At 38.8% G+C, this 19,040-nt stretch overlaps 1 pseudogene; it reads left to right on the plus strand.

Moving 5' to 3' along the window:
- The first annotated feature begins 11,777 nt into the window (after window positions 1-11,777).
- LOC142426686 (olfactory receptor 4K15-like) lies at window positions 11,778-13,389 on the plus strand (annotated as a pseudogene).
- Window positions 13,390-19,040: the final 5,651 nt, after the last annotated feature.

Genomic DNA, 19,040 nt, shown 5'->3' on the forward strand with positions numbered 1-19,040 from the left:
TGCAGTAAAACACAAACATGCTCTTCCCCCCATATTATTCGGGGCCATGCCATGAGGCAAAACAAGCCAGTGAAACCTCTTCATAGGCTCTTTGAAGTTGGTGGAAGGAACCCCCAAATGCAATTTTTTTACAATCATTTGGATCTAATGGGATAGTATAAAAACAGTCTTTTAAGTCTAAAATGGTCTTATATGTATTGGCTGGAATAGCAGAGAGGGAGGGAGTCCAGGCTGCAGGGCTCCATAAATTCCATAGTATCATTAATCCTCCTTTACTCTTTTTCCTTGAAAAGCAGCTGCTGTAGCAAGCCCCTGAGTAAGGAAGGTCCAATGTTCGAGCATAGTCTGATATAATCAGACAGGTGGCCCTTTTTTCTAAAAGGTCTCAGCGCTGCCTGGCAGGCAGTGTTTTCATTTTTAAAAGCCAATTGTTTAATTTTTAATACAATTCCTGATTTTAATTAGATAAAGGGACAAAAATAGGACATACTTGAAGGTTACATAGTCTACAAATGATGGCAATATTTTCCTTGGGAGAGTAGTTTTATTGGTATAATTTTTTTTAAATGCTCAAAAAAAGGCTCAACTTCAAGCAGTAATAAACACAAGCAAACATGATTTCACCCTCAAAATAAATATTCAGAAAAACCTCTCTGTACATCCAAGTGAAAGAGTATGTAATACTTTCACATGCACACATGCGCACATATGCACAATTTGTTCATACAAATAGATTACATCTGCTGTATTTTGATAACTCTCATGTAACTCCTATTTCCACAACACGTAGTCTCCTCCTGACAAACACGTTTGAGCTACCTGTTTCCAGTTTCCTGCCTAAAGCTTCTAATAACGCCATAGTAAAAGGAGCCACAGGACTATACTGAGAACAAACAGATTTTAAATATTTTGTAGTTTTGAATGGAATGGGGGTGAACATTCACCCCTGTCCTTGAGCATTTTGTGCCCTATCTGGTAACATGCTGGAATTCCTAAATCTACTCCCTGTTCTGTTGCTAATGATGCATAGGCTTCCTCCAAGCCTAACACCTTTGTTTCATCCCGGATGGACTCCTGAGTCTCTTGCACCTAGGTTGAAGCACCTCTGAGGCGGCAGAAATTCCTAAGGCCTCATCGTGATAATGTACTGCCTCGTCCTCTAATTGGTCCGCATCTCCAGGACCAAGGGGTTCCTCCTGCTCACTTTCAAAGCCCTCAGGTTCACTTTTCAGCACCTTCAGTGTTGGAGGGGGAGGAGGGTATTGGGAGGATAATTGGGATGGACTGAAGTACGGAGTATATTCAAAGCTTGGTTTTTATACTCTTCTTACAAGGGAAAGGTTATAAAACAAACATGAAAGAACTTGCTTTTTTGTTGTTGTTTGTTTATCATTATTAATTTTTAACATTTTTGGGAACTCATACAACTCTTATCACAACCCATACATATACATACATCAATTGTAAAAAGTACATCTGTACATTCTTTGCCTTAATCATTTTCAAAGCATTTGCTCTCCACTTAAGCCCTTTGCATGAAGTCCTCTTTTTCCCCTCTCTCCCTGCTCCCCTCTACCTTATGAGCCCTTGATAATTTATAAATTGTTATTTTGTTATATCTTTCCCTATCTGGCATCTCCCTTCACCCCCTTTTCTGTTGTCCGTTCCCCAGGGAGGAGGTCACATGTAGATCCTTGTAATCGGTTCCCCCTTTCCAACCCACTCTCCCTCTACACTCCCAGTATCATCCCTCACACCCCTGGTCCTGAAGGTATCATCCACCCTGGATTCCCTGTGCCTCCAGCTTTTATCTGCACCAGTGTACAACCTCTGCTCTATTCAGACTTGCAAGGTAGAATTCAGATCATGGTAGTGTGGGGGGAGAAAGAATTTAGGAACTGGAGGAAAGCTGTATTCTTCATCGGTGCTATATTGCACCCTGACTGACTCATCTCCTCCTCTGGACCCCTCTGGGAGGGGATCTCCATTGGCTGACAAGTGGGCTTTGGGTCTCCACTCTGTACTTCCCCCTTCATTCACTATGGTAAGATTTTAAAAAAAATTTTTATGATGCCTTATACCTGATCCCTTCAACATCTCGTGATCACACAGGCTGGTGTGCTCCTTCCATGTGGGCTTTGTTGCTTCTGAGCTAGATGGCCGCTTGTTCACCTTCAAGCCTTTAAGACCCAGGTACTGTCTCTTTTGATAGCCAGGCACCATCAGCTTTCTTCACCATATTTGCTTGTTCATCCGCTTTGGCTTCAGCGGTTGTGTTGGGAGGGTGAGCATCATAGAATGCCAATTTAATAGAAGGAAGTATTCATCCATTGAGGGAGTGCTTGAGTAGAGGCCCAAGGTCCTTGAACCACATGATAATACTGATAGATGCAGAAAAAGTATTCGATAACATCCAACACCAATTCCTGTTTAAGACACTTGAGAAGATAGGAATGGAAGGAAAGTTTCTAAAGACTATACAAGCTATATATGAAAAACCAACAGCCAACATGGTAGTCAATGGAGAAAAGACTAACACAATCTCACTGAAAAAGGGGACCAGACAAGGATGCCCTTTGTCCCCACTCCTATTTAATATCATGCTGGAAGTTTTAGCTAACAGAGTAAGGCAAAGAAGAGACATCAAAGGTATCCGTCTGGGGAAGGAAGAGGTGAAATTATCGTTGTTTGAAGATAATATAATTTTATATATGGAAAATCCCAAAAGTTCCACAAGGGGAGTACTGGAAGCAATAGAGGAGTTTGGCAGAGTGGCAGGATACAAGATCAACAAACCAAAGTCCATCAGGCTGTTATATATATCAGATAAGACCACAGAAGAAGAGATCAAAAAGGTGGTACCCTTCACAATAGCCAAATACAAGTTGATATATCTAGGGATATACCTGACTGAAAAAACAAAGGATCTATACAAGGAAAACTATAGAACACTATTACAAGAAACCAAGAGCGCCCTCAACAAATGGAAGAATATCCCATGATCCTGGATTGGAGGACTCAATATAGTTAAGATGTCAGTTCTGCCAAAAGTACTATATAAGTTTAATGCCATCCCTATACAATTACCCCCACTTTCTTAAAATAAATGGAAAAACTGATTACCAACTTCATATGGAGAGGGAAGAAGCCCAGAACTCCTCAAGAAGAAGGACACCGTGGGAGGGCTTACTTTACCTGACTTTAGCACATACTATGCAGCCACAGTCCTCAAAACTGCATGGTATTGGTCCAATGACAGATACTCAGACCAAGAAAAGAACTGAAAACCCAGAAATAAAGTCATCATCATATAAACAGCTGATCTTTGATAAGGGCCCCAAATATATCAAATGGGAAGCCGATGCCCTCTTTAACAAGTGGTGCTGGAAAAAAATGGATATTTCCCTGCAGAAAAATGAAGCAAGACCCTAATCTCACTCCATGCACAAGAATAAAATCAAGGTGGATCACAGACCTTGAAGCTAAACCCCAAATTATTAGGGCCATCAATGAAGGAAATGGAACCAACTTGAGAACTTTTGCACAGGGAATATACAGACTATCAGAAATAGGGAAGGAGACACACACCAAGGAGGCACAAATTGACAAATGGGATATTCTGAAGATAAAACACTTGTGTACATCAAAAGAATTCACCAAGAGAGTGATAAGGGAGTCCATGGACTGGGAAAACATCTTTAGCAATGACACATCAGACAAAGACCCTATTACTAAAATCTACAATACTCTGCTAGCTTCCAAAAAGAAAAAAAAAACAATAGCCCACTTGAAAGGTGGGCAAAGGAGCTGAACAGAAGTTTCACAGGGACAGAAATCCGAATGGCCAGGAAACATATGAGAAAATGTTCCCGATCTTTAGCTATAAGAGAAATGCAAATTAAAACAACAATGAGGTACCACCTGACACCCTCAAAGGTAGCCCAATTCAAAAAATCAGAAAGCAACAAGTGTTGGAGGGTCTGTGGGGAGACAGGAACTCTCATCCACTGCTGGTGGGCCTGTAAGTATGTACAGCCACTATGGAAATCGATCTGGCAATATCTAAAACAGATGGAAATAGAGTTACCATATGACCCAGCAATCCCCCTACTGGGCATATACCCAGAAGAGGCAAGAAACAAACCAAGGCCAGACATCTGTGCTCCAATGTACATTGCGGCACAGTTCACAATTGCAAGGAGCTGGAAGCAACCTGAATTTCCATCAACTGACGACTGGATTAAAAAACTGTGGTATATTCATACAATGGAGTACTACTCATCACTAAAAAGAAGTGATGAACAGTATGAAGCACATAGCGGCATGGGAAGAACTGGAGGAAATCATGCTAAGCGAAGTAAGTCAGGTACAAAAGACAAGTACAACATGAGGCCACTGAGGTAAGTATTAAAAAAATATGTAAAAGGGGCATAGGGAAAAAGCTACTATATACAAACATTTTTGGGGTGAGACCTGTGTAGTATGGCAGAGACCAGATCAAATCCAGGGATGTACATGGTAGACAACTGGGGAGGAGGTGGGGAAAGAGAGGAAAAAAAAAGAACTTGCTTTTTAAAAACATTCCTAACCTCTTATCTACACAAATGTTACTTAACTAGTCACAGTTTCTTAACATTTGAATAATAAAAGCACTATGTCCTAAAATAAGCACACAGATATGCAAGATTCAAAAGAATCTTAAAGAGGTCATAAAATACTGAGTTATCTCCAAATGCTTTTAGCTACAAGGCAATAAAAAACCCAGTTGTTTTGCAATGCTTTTGTCTGCAAAGACACAGGGCACAGGGGATTAATTGGTCACCCAAGAAGAAACACCTGGACCAGCTGATCCGCCTCCTACAGATTTGTGTTTGTCTGGGCTGATTTCATGATCTAAAATTCTTTCTTGATATCATGTTCTTCCATATATATATATATATATATATATACACACATACACATATATATACATATATATATCATTGCTTCTCTAGAAAACTCAACCTAACACAATGCTTTTGAATGATAGTGTTGGTGACAAATATAGGATGTACTACAACTGCCAGAAGAGCCTATGTAGTGATTTACTCTTTGAGCTGCGACCTGTAAGGTCAGCAGTTTGAAACCACCAGTTGCTCTTTGGGAGGATGAGTTTTTCCAGTCCTATAACAATGTACCATCCCAGAAACCACAGGGGCAGTTCTCCTCTTACATAGAATGATTAGGGCGCTGAGGGTGAGGGTGGAGGCAGAAGAATGAGTAAATCTTTCCTGGAGGAAGTACAGGCAGAATGCTCCTTAGAAGTGGCCATTTTGATGCTTTATCTCATGAATTTTGGACACATTATCAGAAGGTACCAGTCTGAGAGCTAAAAGAAGAAGCAGAAAACAACAACAACAAAAGGCAAGTTTGAGGATGTCGTCAAGGATATCATAGATGAAGAGAGCAAACATTCATTAAAGACAAGAAGGGAAAGTAGATATCAAGAGCAAAGTAGATATCAGAAGAGATTCTGAAGTTTGTTTTTAAATGTGGTGAAAAGAAGAAATGACATGAAATAGTTCAACAGAAAATTTCAAAGGGCAGTTCAAGAAGACAAAGGATTATAATCAAATATCTAAGGATCCTGAGGTAGAAAACCAAAAGGGAAGAATAGATTCAGCATATCTCAAGCTGAAAGAATTGAAGAAAAAAATTTAAGCTTGTAGTTGAAATATTGAAGGATTTTATGAGCAAATTGTTTGACTGTGCCAGAGGCAGTAAAAGTTATGCAAGGAATAATACGCAATCACAGTACCAAAAACAATTGGTTGGTATTCAACCACTTGAAGAAGTAGCATATAATCAAGAATCAGTGGTATTGAGGAAAGATGCCCAAGTGCACTGAAGGGATAGGTGAAAAAGAAATTCCAGGAATTGACAGAATACTAATAGAAATATTGGAACAAACTGATGCAGCTCTGGAAGCATTCACTGGTTGTGTTAGGCAGGGTTCTCTTGAGGAAAGGAGACCAGGAAACTTATAATTCATATATATGAAGATATGTTTATACAGTGGGAAGGAATATAACTGCAAATTAGTCCACAGAGCAGTACAGAAGGTTCAGTTCAACTCACTTCTGTGGAGCAGTTAATATACTGGAAGTCCTTCCGCTCACATGTGCTGCTGTGTCCAAGGTCAAGGGAGCAGACAGCAGAGTCCTCTCGTGGACAAGACAAGCAGATTCTACCCACAGGCAACAAGCAACGTGGTGGGTCACAAACAGTTAGGAGTTTTGAGCTTAGCTAAGTTTTGCAGGCCTGGATAGGATGTCAAATGCAAGCATTACACGGCACCAGCCTCAAGCTCAAGCATTGTACCTGGAGAAGAAGGTCAAAGCAGCCTTAAATTCTAACGACATGATCCACAGGCTGGCCTGGCCCACAGGTGGTGTAGCTTACAGGTTGATGCAGAGAATTTAGCTACAGCAGCAGCATGAATGCTCCAGCACAATCCAAATATCAGAAAGCAAGAGAGACAGGGACAAGCCTTGCAGAGCCATTTATCTCTTTGCCCTCCAATCAAATTGAGACCTGATTAAACCCACATGTTTCTATTGGCTAGGTTGGCACAATAATCCTAACTAAATCACACTGGTCTATGTCAAGAAATTTGGAAAACTGCTACCTGGCCAAGCAACTAAAAGGAACCATTATTTGTGTCCCTCCAAAGAAAGGTGATTCAGTGGAATGCAGAAACTAGCAAACAATATCATTGATGTTATTATTGTTAGATGTTGTTGAGTCAGTTCTGATCTAAGGACCCTATTTACAACAGAACAAAACAATGCCCAGTCCACCATCCTCTCAATTGTTTTTATCTTTGAACTCATTGTTGCAACCACTATGTTGATCAATTTAACCTGTTGAAGGTCTTCCTCTTTTCTCCTGGCTCTCTACTCTTCCAAGCACACCACAGTATATTTTGCTGATCATCAATCAAACACAGCTGCAGCAGTATATCAAGAAGGAGCCACAGGAAATTCAAGTCAGATTCAGAAGAGGGATGAAAGAAGGGATGTCATTGCTGACCTCAGAAGAATCTTGACTGAAGCAGAGAATACCAGAAAGGTATTTCAATGTGTTTTATTGACTACGCAAAGGTGGTTGGTTGAGTGGGTCATAAAAATTATGAATGACAGCTGTAGAAAAAGAACGAGGAAATACTGAGTGGTGTAGAAATCAGGAAAGCATGTCAGGGTTATATATATATTTTTTTTTCAGGAAGGCTGATCAATATGTTGGTCTAACTCGGTTCTAAGTGGGTTCTAACTCCGAAAGGCCTATAATACAACAAAACAAAACACTGTCGGTCCTGCGCAAAATTTAAACAGCCAGTTAGGTGGCTATGAGCCAGAATCGACTCGATGACAGTGAATTGGCCCAATAAATACATGTCCTAAAGAAAAAGAGGAATATATAAAATCCCTGGATAATGATAAGACTCGAAAAACATAAGCAACTTTATTTCGGAGACAAAAGTTTTCAATTTAGGAAAGAACTCAGACAGACTACAGCCCACTGAATGTCCCAGTAGTGCTCAGGTAGGTAACAAGTTTTGAGAGCACTTTAGGACCGCCCTCTAATCTTCTGTCTGCAATGAATGACTTCTAGGAAACCTCTGGCAATGGATAACACTGTTTCCTTTACGTGGATATACCTTTATATCCACTAAAAAGGATCGACCTTTTAGTGGGTAATACCGTCAGACTTGAGAATGCGGAGGGGTTCTAATTCCGAATACAGGGTCAAGCTAGCGCCAAGAATCCCAGATACCAAGGTGGGCGGTGAGAAGCACAGCGCGCTCAAGTGCCCCGCCCCGCCCCGCCCCGCCCCGCCCGGCCATGGAAATGGGAGGTGGGCTCAGCTCATCAGCGGGGTTCCTGGACACTGGGCAGCGGTGGCCTCTGGAAGGTCAGCGTGGCTCCTGACGGCCTCAGGACCCAGAGACCCCCGCCCGAGACTGACCCATGGCATCCGCCTCTCCAGATTCCCCTGGGTCCCTCACCCGCCAGGCGCTCTGGGCCTGGCCCACAGGGTCCTACCTGAGTTCTGCCCCCAGCTGCACTGCCCAGGGTTATATCTTTTTATCATAATCTTTTAATCTGCATGCTGAACAAGTAATCTGGGAAGATGGGCTGGAGGAAGAACAATGCTGCCTAAGAAAGGAGGAAGACTCATATCAATCTTTGATATTCAGGTGAGACAGCTCTCTTTGCTAAACCTGAAGAATAGTTGAAGCACTTATTGGTGAAGATCAAAGACTACAGTCTTCAGCATGGGTTAAACTCAATGTAAAGAAAACAAAATCCTCATAATTTGACCAATGGACAACATCATGATGGATGGGCAAAAGATCAAACTTGTCAAAAATTTCATTTAGTTGGATTGACAACCATTGTTCATGAAATCAGCACCAGATGTATTAAAGGACACACTGCTTTGGGCAAATCTGCTTAAATAAACCTCTTAAATGTTATAAAAACAAAGATAACACTTTGAGTACAAAGGCTTGAATACTCCAACTCATGATATTTTCTATTGCCTCATATGCTTGCAGAAGATATACAATAAATTAGAAAGACTGGGGAAGAAACAATACATTTGAATTATGCTGTTAAAAGTACTAGGCAGATTATTTAAAAGATTTTTTTAACTTAAAGATCATTTTATTGGGGGCTCTTACACCTCTTATAACAATCCATACATCAAGTGTATCAAACATATTTGTACATATGTTGCCACCATTCATTTTTAGACATTTACTTTCTATTGAGCTCTTTTGTCAGATCCTCTTTTTTCCCTCCCTCCCCTCCCCTATGATCCTTTCATAAATTACTATTATTTTCACATCTTACACCAACTGCTTTTTCCCTTCCTCCACAGTTTCTGTTGTTGGTCTCCCAGGTGTCTGTGGTTATGTCAATTATTGCTATTGGTTCCCTCTTTCTCCCCTTTTTTCCCCACCTTCCCCCTACCCTTTTGGTATCCCTACTCCCAGTACTGTTCCTGGATTCCATGTGTTGTGAGCTCTTATCTCTTATCTGTGTTTGTGCACATGCTCTGGTCTAGCCCGCAGTGAGAAGCAGCACTGGGATTGTGATGCTAGAGTGTGAGGAAGCCTCAGGAACCAGAGGATTATTGTGTGTGTTTCATCAGGGCTTTACTGTGCCATATTGACTCATCCTTTCTTCGTGACCCTTCTGTGGGGGGAATGTCTCATTTTCTAGAGATGGGTTTTGGGTCTCTAATCCAACCCCCGTCATTCTCAACAATATTTTGTTTATTTGCTTGCTTGTTTTGTGTCTTCTAATGCCTATTATCTGATCCCCAAAACACCTCATGATCGCACATGCAGGCCTATTTCTTCCATGTGGAATTGTTGCTTCCCTGCTAGATGGCTGCTTGTTTAACTTCAAGCCTTTAAGACTCGGGACAATATATATTTCGACAGCCAGGCACTATCAGCTTTCTTCAGCACATTGTCTTTTGTCTTCAGTGATTGTTCCATGAGGTAGAACATCAGAGAATGCCAGGATGTTAACAACAAAGTGTTCTTGCATTGAGGGAGGGCATGAGCAGAGGCACAAAATCTGTCCACTACTTCATTTTATTGCCTAATAAATAAATGTACATAGGCAAATACCTCTATATTTATGATTTAATATATTTACATATGTAAACACCTCTGCTTATACCTCTATCCCTGTCTTTGATTACTAGATCTTCCCTCTGTTTCCTTTTACCTTCCTCCTGTCCCAACATTATGCTGGCCCTTTTTCTGCCTCTTAGTAATTCCTCTCAGCTAGATTGCTCTTGCTCCAACACCCCAAGATCTCTGACTCCTCCCTGTTGTTGATTTTTATTCCCCAGTTTTTCTCCTTCCCAAGGCATTGTTTGCTCACTGCTCCCTTCCCCCACTTTCTTCTCCCCACCCCCACCCCCAATTGCCCTCTGGGACTGTTGGTCCCATTGCTTTCTCCTCACACTTGCTTCCAAAGTTTATCTTATATAGGGTAAGTAGGCACACTAACAACCACAGAGACCAAAAGACTGAAAAAAAAATTAAATTGTACATAAATCCAGGTGTGCCCTTGACCGTTATGGCTATCTCTGGTCCTGGGGGAATTCCAGGAGCTGACTCTCCTAGCCTGAAATTTAGTAATCTTATATCTAAAATATTCGTTTAATAAGAACCACATCCTTTTATTTTGCTTTCTGTTCTTGTGGCCAGTGGTCATCATACTTTGGATGGGGATGGCCCAATGGAATTTTTTTCTTGCTATTTTCCTGAGATTCATAAGAATAAACTTTAGTCTAATGCCTTTTTATATAAACACTTTTGTTAGTCTAGTCTAAAATTTCAAACTAGTCATTTATTTTGATTACTACTTAAGAAAAATACATTGTTATACTTATAAAACATTCATAATAGTTCATCCAATCTTTACTTATTTTGTTATGATTCTATTTAATTCCGCTTTAGTTAAATCACTTTAATAAAAGTTAACTTAATCTCTAACTTCCAAAAGGAAGCAGCAAAGGCAAGTTAATTCTCCACAAATCCAATGAACCACCTCGCTGGCATGCAGGGCACCCCGCAGTTCACTGAAGTCCGATGTGCAATCAGCCTCTGGAACTAGCTGAACCGGTGGAATCAACTCCCTCGTCAGTGTGGTGTTTTGTTCTTTAAATGATACATAACATTTGAGAGTAACAGAGAAGCTCACCATAAAATATCGATTCAATTGATCAGATGTTCTCTGATGAATTTTCCATTTTTTCTTAATAATAGAGGAATATAAGTAAAGATTCAATTCAGTTCTTCATGAGATAACACATGTCTCCAAACCTATTGGAAATAAAGTGTTTTTAATTGGTGGTGAGTGGGCCCCAGGGGAAAAACTGGGAGTTGTGGGAAAATGGGAAATATTTTGGCTCTCTGGATTTCAGCCATTTACTACAGAAAACACCTAATGACTAGGATTCTCCATGGAATGCATCACCTTCTGTGGTCCCAGTTCAATCCACAGTCCTGAATGAAATAGATAAATGATGAAGAGCGAAAGGGGTGTGATAGAGTTCCAAGAAAATGATGAGGTCTAAGTCAAGACCTGTAGGAGCTTTGTTACCAGTTCTCTACAATATACATACATCCGATTCACTTCTATTGCAGAAGAATTTAATTTGAAAGACAACAAATGTTCTTTCAACTTTTATAGTGTTTGCAGATAATTGAATCAGGTATGCTGCTTATTTATTTGTTTGTTTGTTTATTTGCCTTTTGCCAACTATTCCCTTGATCTATTTGCTTGAGATTTTCTCTTTCAAAAGTATTACTTAGGAATTTCACTAAAAGAAAAGGAAAAGTGGCTGAATGACATGTAATATCTAGACATAAATTTTATACATATGAAAAATATTCACATCTCTGTTAATCTTGTAAATAAAATTTGACTTTGGGCATAATAGAAAGTGACTTAAATATCAATTTCTGAAATATCTGGATTGACAGCGTGATTAGTTCTAAGGTTTTCTTTCTGATACCCCAAAGAGAGGACACTCTACTAAAGCATAATCCAGTCATTTTTATGAATCTCAGTTCCTGCCAACCCTGACCGGCACCTAGAGAAAACGACATTGCATGAGGATTTCTAGCTATTTCATTTTTCCCCTTCCCATAGTCCATTCTCCTCTCATATACTTACACAAAAGACAGTGACTGACAAAATAATACGATGATCAAGAACAAGAAGGAGGTGTGTTCCTTTGGATAAACAGTTTGAGAATGCCCTGCTCACTCAATGTGATAATTATTGCTTTAAATATATTTTGGGCTGGTTCAGTTTTGGTCATTTTGGACTAGCATATGTTACTCGCTCACTTCATTCTTTTCATGCTCAAGCTTTTGTTAGAATCTTTGTAAAATGTAGTATAGCCACCACCTATTTTGCAGATTTATAGCCTCAGAAACTTGAAAGGGAGAATTCTCTTCTGTCCTATGTGGTTGTTATGAATTTAAGTTGACTGGAAGCCATTAGGCTTGGTTTTGTTGTTGAGTCGGTTTATTGGGTTCTTTAAGCTGTAGTGCAGTTTTTTGTTTAGCTTGCTGATGTCTAGGAGATTAGATTGACCTCAGAGATTTAAACACAGAGTTGTAAGGACTGCTCTGAACTTCACAGTTATGCATTATTTGTAAGGATATTTCAGAGAAACTGTATTTGTCCAACTATAGATAAAACGCTTAAGAATCGGAGTGCATTTAAATCATTTTGTACTTTAAATGTTAAGAAAGGCTCTTCGGATTGTGGGTTCCTTTTTTGCTTTGATAATGATCCATGTTATTTTCCCTCTTAGGTCCTTTCTTGCAGCCTGAGAGCATTGGCCAGGCAATTCTTCCAGGGTGGCTGAGTTTGTACTGCTGGGCCTCTCCAGTTCCTGGGACATCCACTGTTTCTTCTTTGTGGTTTTCAATTTCTTGTACATTGCCATTGTTCTGGGGAATCTCCTCATCGTCCTCACAGTTATTTCTGAATCTGCCCTGCACACCCCTATGTACATCATACTGAGCAATCTTTCTCTTCTTGATGTGTTTCTGGCCACTTTTGCAACTCCCCAAATGATTCATGATTTCCTCCATGAACCCAAGACCATCTCTTTTGAGGGCTGCATGGCCCAGATATTTTTGCTCCATGTTTTTGCTGGCGGTAAAATGATGCTTCTTGTAGCCATGGCATATGACAGGTATGTAGCTATATGCAAACCTCTCTATTATGCAACCATTATGAATGTATGCAAATGTACAAGTTTAGTTGTAGGCTCTTGGGTCCGTGGGGTCATACACTCCTTGAGTCAGTTGGCATTCACTGTAAACTTACCTTTCTGTGGCCCAAATATCGTGGACAGTTATTATTGCGACCTTACTTTGGTCTTTAAACTTGCTTGTACAGATACTTATGTCCCTGAAGTGTTGATGCTTTTGGACAGTGGCCTGATGGGGGTGACTTCTTTCTTGCTCTTGCTCATCTCCTACACTGTCATCCTGGTCACTGTGCGACGTCGATCATCAGCGTGCATGGCCAAGGCCCGCAGCACCCTGACAGCCCACATCACCGTGGTGACCCTCTTCTTTGGGCCCTGCATTTTCATCTATGCCTGGCCTTTCAGCAATTTTCCAGTGGAGAAGGTCCTTTCTGTGTTCTCTACAGTTTTCACCCCTATATTGAACCCTGTTATCTACGCACTGGGAAACAAAGAGGTAAAATCAGCAATGCACAAGCTGAAGAGCAGGATGTAAGTTCCAGGCTCCCATTCCAGCAGGCTCTCTCACAACCAAACTTGTTGAATTGAGAACACAATGAGGCTTGAGGAAATTTAGGCTCTACCCTTTTCTTGTGACTGTTAATGTTCTTAGTTTATTTCTTTAAGATGATACATGCAACATGTGTGAAATATTTCTATTAAAATATATATGACTATGCAACATCTAAATGCAGTATCTGTATTTGTATACATGAGTATATAAATATATGTATGATCTTTAGTATATTTAGAGCAGTTAACAATTTATATTTTTAGTGTCCACACTCTCCTATACAAAAGTAGTGACAGTATATTTCAAAACCTAGTGTTCAATTTATATTTCATTAATTTAACTGTTTGAATAATTAGGTTCACAATCCTACTAGCTAAACTCAAAAGGATATGCTGCAACATGATCTAAAATAATCAAATAATAATAAAATCTAGTTCAATCACAAAAATAATCCCTTCTGTACTCTTTATTTCAGACATTTTTCATTAAAATGATCTACAGAATAACACATCATGTAAAATTTATTTTATAAAATTCAAAGTAACACTTTTCAAATCTACCTTTAATTTATAATTTCCTCCTCATGGGTCTCCACAGACAACATTTTTATTCAACTTTTAAAAGTCATTAGATATTGTTCAGATATAACAGCTGTGTTTTTCCTTTTTACATTTTATCCTTAAAGCAATTTAAATATGTTAGTTGACCAGTTTGAACTTTAGACAGTTGGCATTTAAACGAAGTTAAAATAGAACAAGACCCACAGTACACATGTTCTGACACAGATACTCATTTCTTCTTAATGTGGTGTCTGTTCATTGATTCCAAGGGCATCTGAACCAACCGGTAGTTAGCTACTTTTGACCCCACTGATCTGAAAATATGCTCTGATTATACTCCAACTTTCTTCAAGGTGGTTTTATTCTAGAATGGGGCAGCTGATAAGAAAATGGAGTCGGATATTTATTCTGTGGCTGTTTATATTCATAGTTTTCATTCACTGTGATTTTTTTTAATATAACTCATTCCAGGAACTTGCCAAAGACCACCTTGGTCTTTAGCTTGGAAGATCCCTCAATTCTGCATTCTACTTGATTTTTTTTTCCTGAATCAGCAGTAATTAAAAGAGTGTGTGGATAGAAATGACTATTTGGAGGCACACTGCATGCAAATTCCTCTTGTAATATGTACAATAGTGTAAGGTTCTCTCTCTATGATGAGGGTTAGTTTTAGGGTTCTCTTGTAGTTTTCTTTCAGAACCCACACAAGTCATTGATTTTCTTAAGGCTTCAAACCAATTGTTTAGGGTTTCCTTGGGAATAGGTGCAATCAGGATTGTACTACTGTATGCTTCATATGGGACAGCAGGAAATAGACATGCACTACAGCTTGGGCCCTTCTGTTCAAAAAGTACTCCCTGAGGACAGATAAAAGAATTCTTCAGTTCAATGAATATATCTTTAGAACATTATTAAGATCTGAAATGCACCTAGAAGAGGAACTAATGATGTGGAGGAGGTCCCTCTCCCAAGCAGAACAGTGACTAGGGCAGCACTCAGAATGGGAGCAGGGGATTCTGAGAAAATGATAGCTCTTGAACCCTAGCCCTGGGCTGGAAGACCCAAGAACTCTCTACTATTCTGGTTGTCAGTGAAGAGCTTCCACTTACCCAGCTTCTGAGGGTGGGTTTCTCCCTTCGACAACATTGTGTGAAGGAGATGAGGTGACAGCAGACTGCAGTGATTGACAGGAAGCAGTAGGAGTGAAGTCCTTTCGCACTGTAACTTTACTTTTGAGTCTCCGATCTTAGGAGTTTTTTGTCAGATATTTTAAAAGTTCCTAATAAATATGAATTTAGCAGATATTATCTATTTTATTATATGTGTGTTTCATCATTTGTACATTTTATTGTTTTTTGGTATTGTCTGTAAATTTATCAAAATTTGGTTCCACATGTTTCCCAGATTTAAATTAAGAAGACAAAAATATATGCGTGTTCTAAGGTTTCTTGATTATGTTTTTCAAATTTGCCTTTCTGAATGTCCTTTTCACTATATACTAAGCACAGATTTTTTTTAACATCATCGAGTGTAAATATTTCAATCTAAAGATTTAGTGAGAAAGTTTAATAACTGCCGTTTTATTTTACATTTCCTTGATTTCAAATGAAGTTTTATCTTTTGCTAATCATCTCTCAAATTGCATACCCTATTAAGATATTTAGCCTCTACTTTAGCTATGAAAAAATGAGTAAACCTTTTTAATTTAATAATTTATTTGATTTAAAAAAATGTAGTGAAGAGCAAAAGTCTCTGACAAATGCATAGTCATACATCCATTACCCCAGTTCCATACAATATAGTTCTATCCGTTCAAAGTTGACCCCTGCTCACTTTAGATTGATAGCTCCTTGCCACTCTACAGAACCTGTGGTGTCCACTCATTCATTTTCCTTCTTGAAGTTTTGCCCTTTCTAAAGTATCATATAAGTGCCTTTTTTTAAATAAGCAAAATGTATTTAACATTTATTCACTTCATTTGTCAATCAGATGCTGTTGTTACTAGGCTCATGTCTTCTATCAGTGAAACGTTTTACATTGTATGGATGTGCCACATACTGTTTTCCCTGGCACCCTCTTTATTTGGAAGGTGTTGCTCACATTGCCCTGAGACATATACATGGAACATTTATATATATATATATATATGACAAATTACTGTATATAATTTTCAGATAGATATTCCTTCTCTAACATGTGATGTTGTCAAACATTTCTTTCCAGTCTTTGATCTTACAAATTCTTCAATAGCTCCATAGAAATTGGGCAGCAGTGTTATTCTCTTTAGGGAAGACAAATGAGAATTCAATTGTGTAATTTCTGATGATTAAAGTTAGGAATATGCATCAAGCAGTGTCACTGGGAATGTCATTGGGAAAGGTACAGTGTGTTTTATCTTCTATTATGAAATCATGCATGCCTAAAACTTGTCTTTGCTGTATTGGTAAACTTAGTTCTCATGTAAGAATGAAACAGTCACATTTCTCTTTAAAGGTTTAATTTCACTCACCGCGATAACATAATTTAATCACAGTTTCATTGGTCCTGCACTAATTTCTTTTTGTGTGGGTGGGTGGAAATATTTTTTATTGTGGCAAAATATATGCAACAAAACATTCTCCAATTTAATAACTGCTATATAAGTCGGTGCCATTGATTATGCTTCCTGTGTTGTACAACCATTATTGCTGTCCTTTTCAAATTATCCATGGCTGTTAACATGCACTCCATGTCCCCTAAGCAAAAGCTCTTCCTCCCTCACCCATGGTAATCATTGGTCAAGTTTGATTTCTTTCTTGTTGTTTAGTAGTTTCCTTTATATAATAATCTCATCTTACACACTTCCATAGTTAAATTGCCTTTCAAAAGAGTTGTATATGCATCATCACAATCAGTTTTAGTGCTCTCTCTCCTTTACAACATTCATTGATGGCTTCCTATTTCTGCTTACCATCTCCCCAATAAAACAGTGCACCAGCTATTGTCTCTATGCTCATTGTGTACTGCACAAACTGGGAAACAACAGAAACAATGGAAATGAAAACAAACAGAACAGAAAGAAGAAAACAATAATAACAGAAAGTTAAAAATAAGAGTAAGGAAGAAAAGACCACCAGCAATATTTACAGAGCCAGAGAAGAAATTTCTGTTGTGGAACAAAGCAAGAAATATTTTGATCCTGGAGCAAAGTCAGGTTGGGTCAAGAGGGAGGTCAACTGACCCAGTATCATATTGTACCATGGTTTGATCCACAATAATCAAGTTAATAATAATTTGTGTCTTATCGTTAAGCTCTTAGAGTCCCTCGCCTGTGCTGGAAGAGATTGCCAGAGGGTTAATGGGACTAGATTTTACTTATCCATCTACCAGATAAAGGACTTTTTGGTGGTTTGAAATTGGGATGATTATGAATGAAGTTACTACAGTCAGTTACAAGTTTCTAAAGAGGTGTTTTCATTGCTCTTGAGTACATGCTTAGGAATGTGATTTCTCAGTTTTATGGTAGCAGTATTTTAAACTAACAAGAAAGCAAATATAAAAAGCCCATGTTTTATTAAAGTATTATTGATATATAATAAGACAATAATATTTTGCTTGGATATATTGATGATGCCCCAAACCACCATCACAATAAAGAAAATGAAATAGCTCCTTCCCCAAGTTTTCTCCCATTCCTCCCAACCCACTATTGCTGGGGACAGGGAAGGTACAGTTTCTTTCATTCAGTATAATTATTTGAGATTCATCCAAGTTATTGTTAGCTTGTCTCTTATTGGCTAAGCAATGTGTCCAGTGTGTATACCACAATATGTACCTATGAGCTTGTTGATAGTTATTTGTATCATGTCAAACTATAGCATTTTTAAAGTAGGGGGAGATGTAGAGTTTCTACTCCTTCTTAAAAGTAAGTGATAAGAGTTGTATCAGTACCTAATAAATTGTTTTTTAAAAAAGAGTAAGTGAGGCATATCTTAAAAACTTCCAGAATTCCCTGGTGTACATCTAATAGATTATCTCCGTCTGACCAGGTTTTCAAGTCACTTGCCCTTTGTTTGAAGTCAGTTAATTATGACTAAATGCCCTACTCCTGGAAGGCAGTGGTGATTCTAAATTCCCATTGTTCTTTGGTGCCCCGAATTGGTTTAGATTCAAGTACACCCTGCATACAATAGAATGAAACACTGGCTTGTGTTGTGCCACATTCAGAATTGTTCTTATGCCTGAACTCCTCTATGCAGCCACTGTGTCAATCCATCCTGTTGAATATCTTCCTTTTTACCTCCTCGCTACTCTACAAAGCATGATGTCCTTCTCTGGGGACTGACTCTCTGCAGACAATGTTTAAAGTACTTGAGATGAAGTCTCACCATCCTTGCTTCTAAGGAGAATTCTAGCTGCATGTACATCTTCTAAGATATGTTTGCTCTTTTAACAGTCCACGATACTTTCAATATTCTTTGTCAGAACCATACCTCAATAGCATCAATTCTTATATCTTTCTTATTCAATGCCCAACTTTCATATGCATATGAGGCAATTGAAAACACCATGGCTTGCGTCAGACCCATCTTTTCTCCAAGTAACATCCTTGTTTTTTAACACTCTGGACAGGTCCTGTGCAACAGCTTTATCCAATGCAATGCATCTTTTAAACTCTCAAATATTGAACCCATGAGCACAGATTTTGGATCCAAACATAATGAAATGCTTGACAACTTTATAATAGTTTCTTCATTAATTATGATGTTACCTACTAGTCCCATTGTGAGAACTTGGGCCTTCTCTACAGGGAGTAGTAGTCCACACTGATGGACTCATCCCTTGATCTTTATCAGCAAGTGCTTCAAATCCTCTTCACAGTCAAAAAACAAATTTGTGTCATCTGTATATCGCAGGTTTTTTATTTTTAAGAAATCATTTTTGGAGGTGCTTACATATATTATAACAAACCATGTATCAATTATCTCAAGCAGACATGTACATTTTTGGCATCACCAATTTCTAAACATTATCTTTCTTCTTGAACCCTTTGATATCAGCTCTTTGTTTTCCCTACCCCCCTTCTGCTGTGCTCCCATGAACTCTTAGTATATTAGGTATTGGTATTATTACTCATACAGATCTCG

This window comes from Tenrec ecaudatus, chromosome 14 (genome assembly GCF_050624435.1).
Source record: "Tenrec ecaudatus isolate mTenEca1 chromosome 14, mTenEca1.hap1, whole genome shotgun sequence".
NCBI classification, from domain to species: domain Eukaryota; kingdom Metazoa; phylum Chordata; class Mammalia; order Afrosoricida; family Tenrecidae; genus Tenrec; species Tenrec ecaudatus.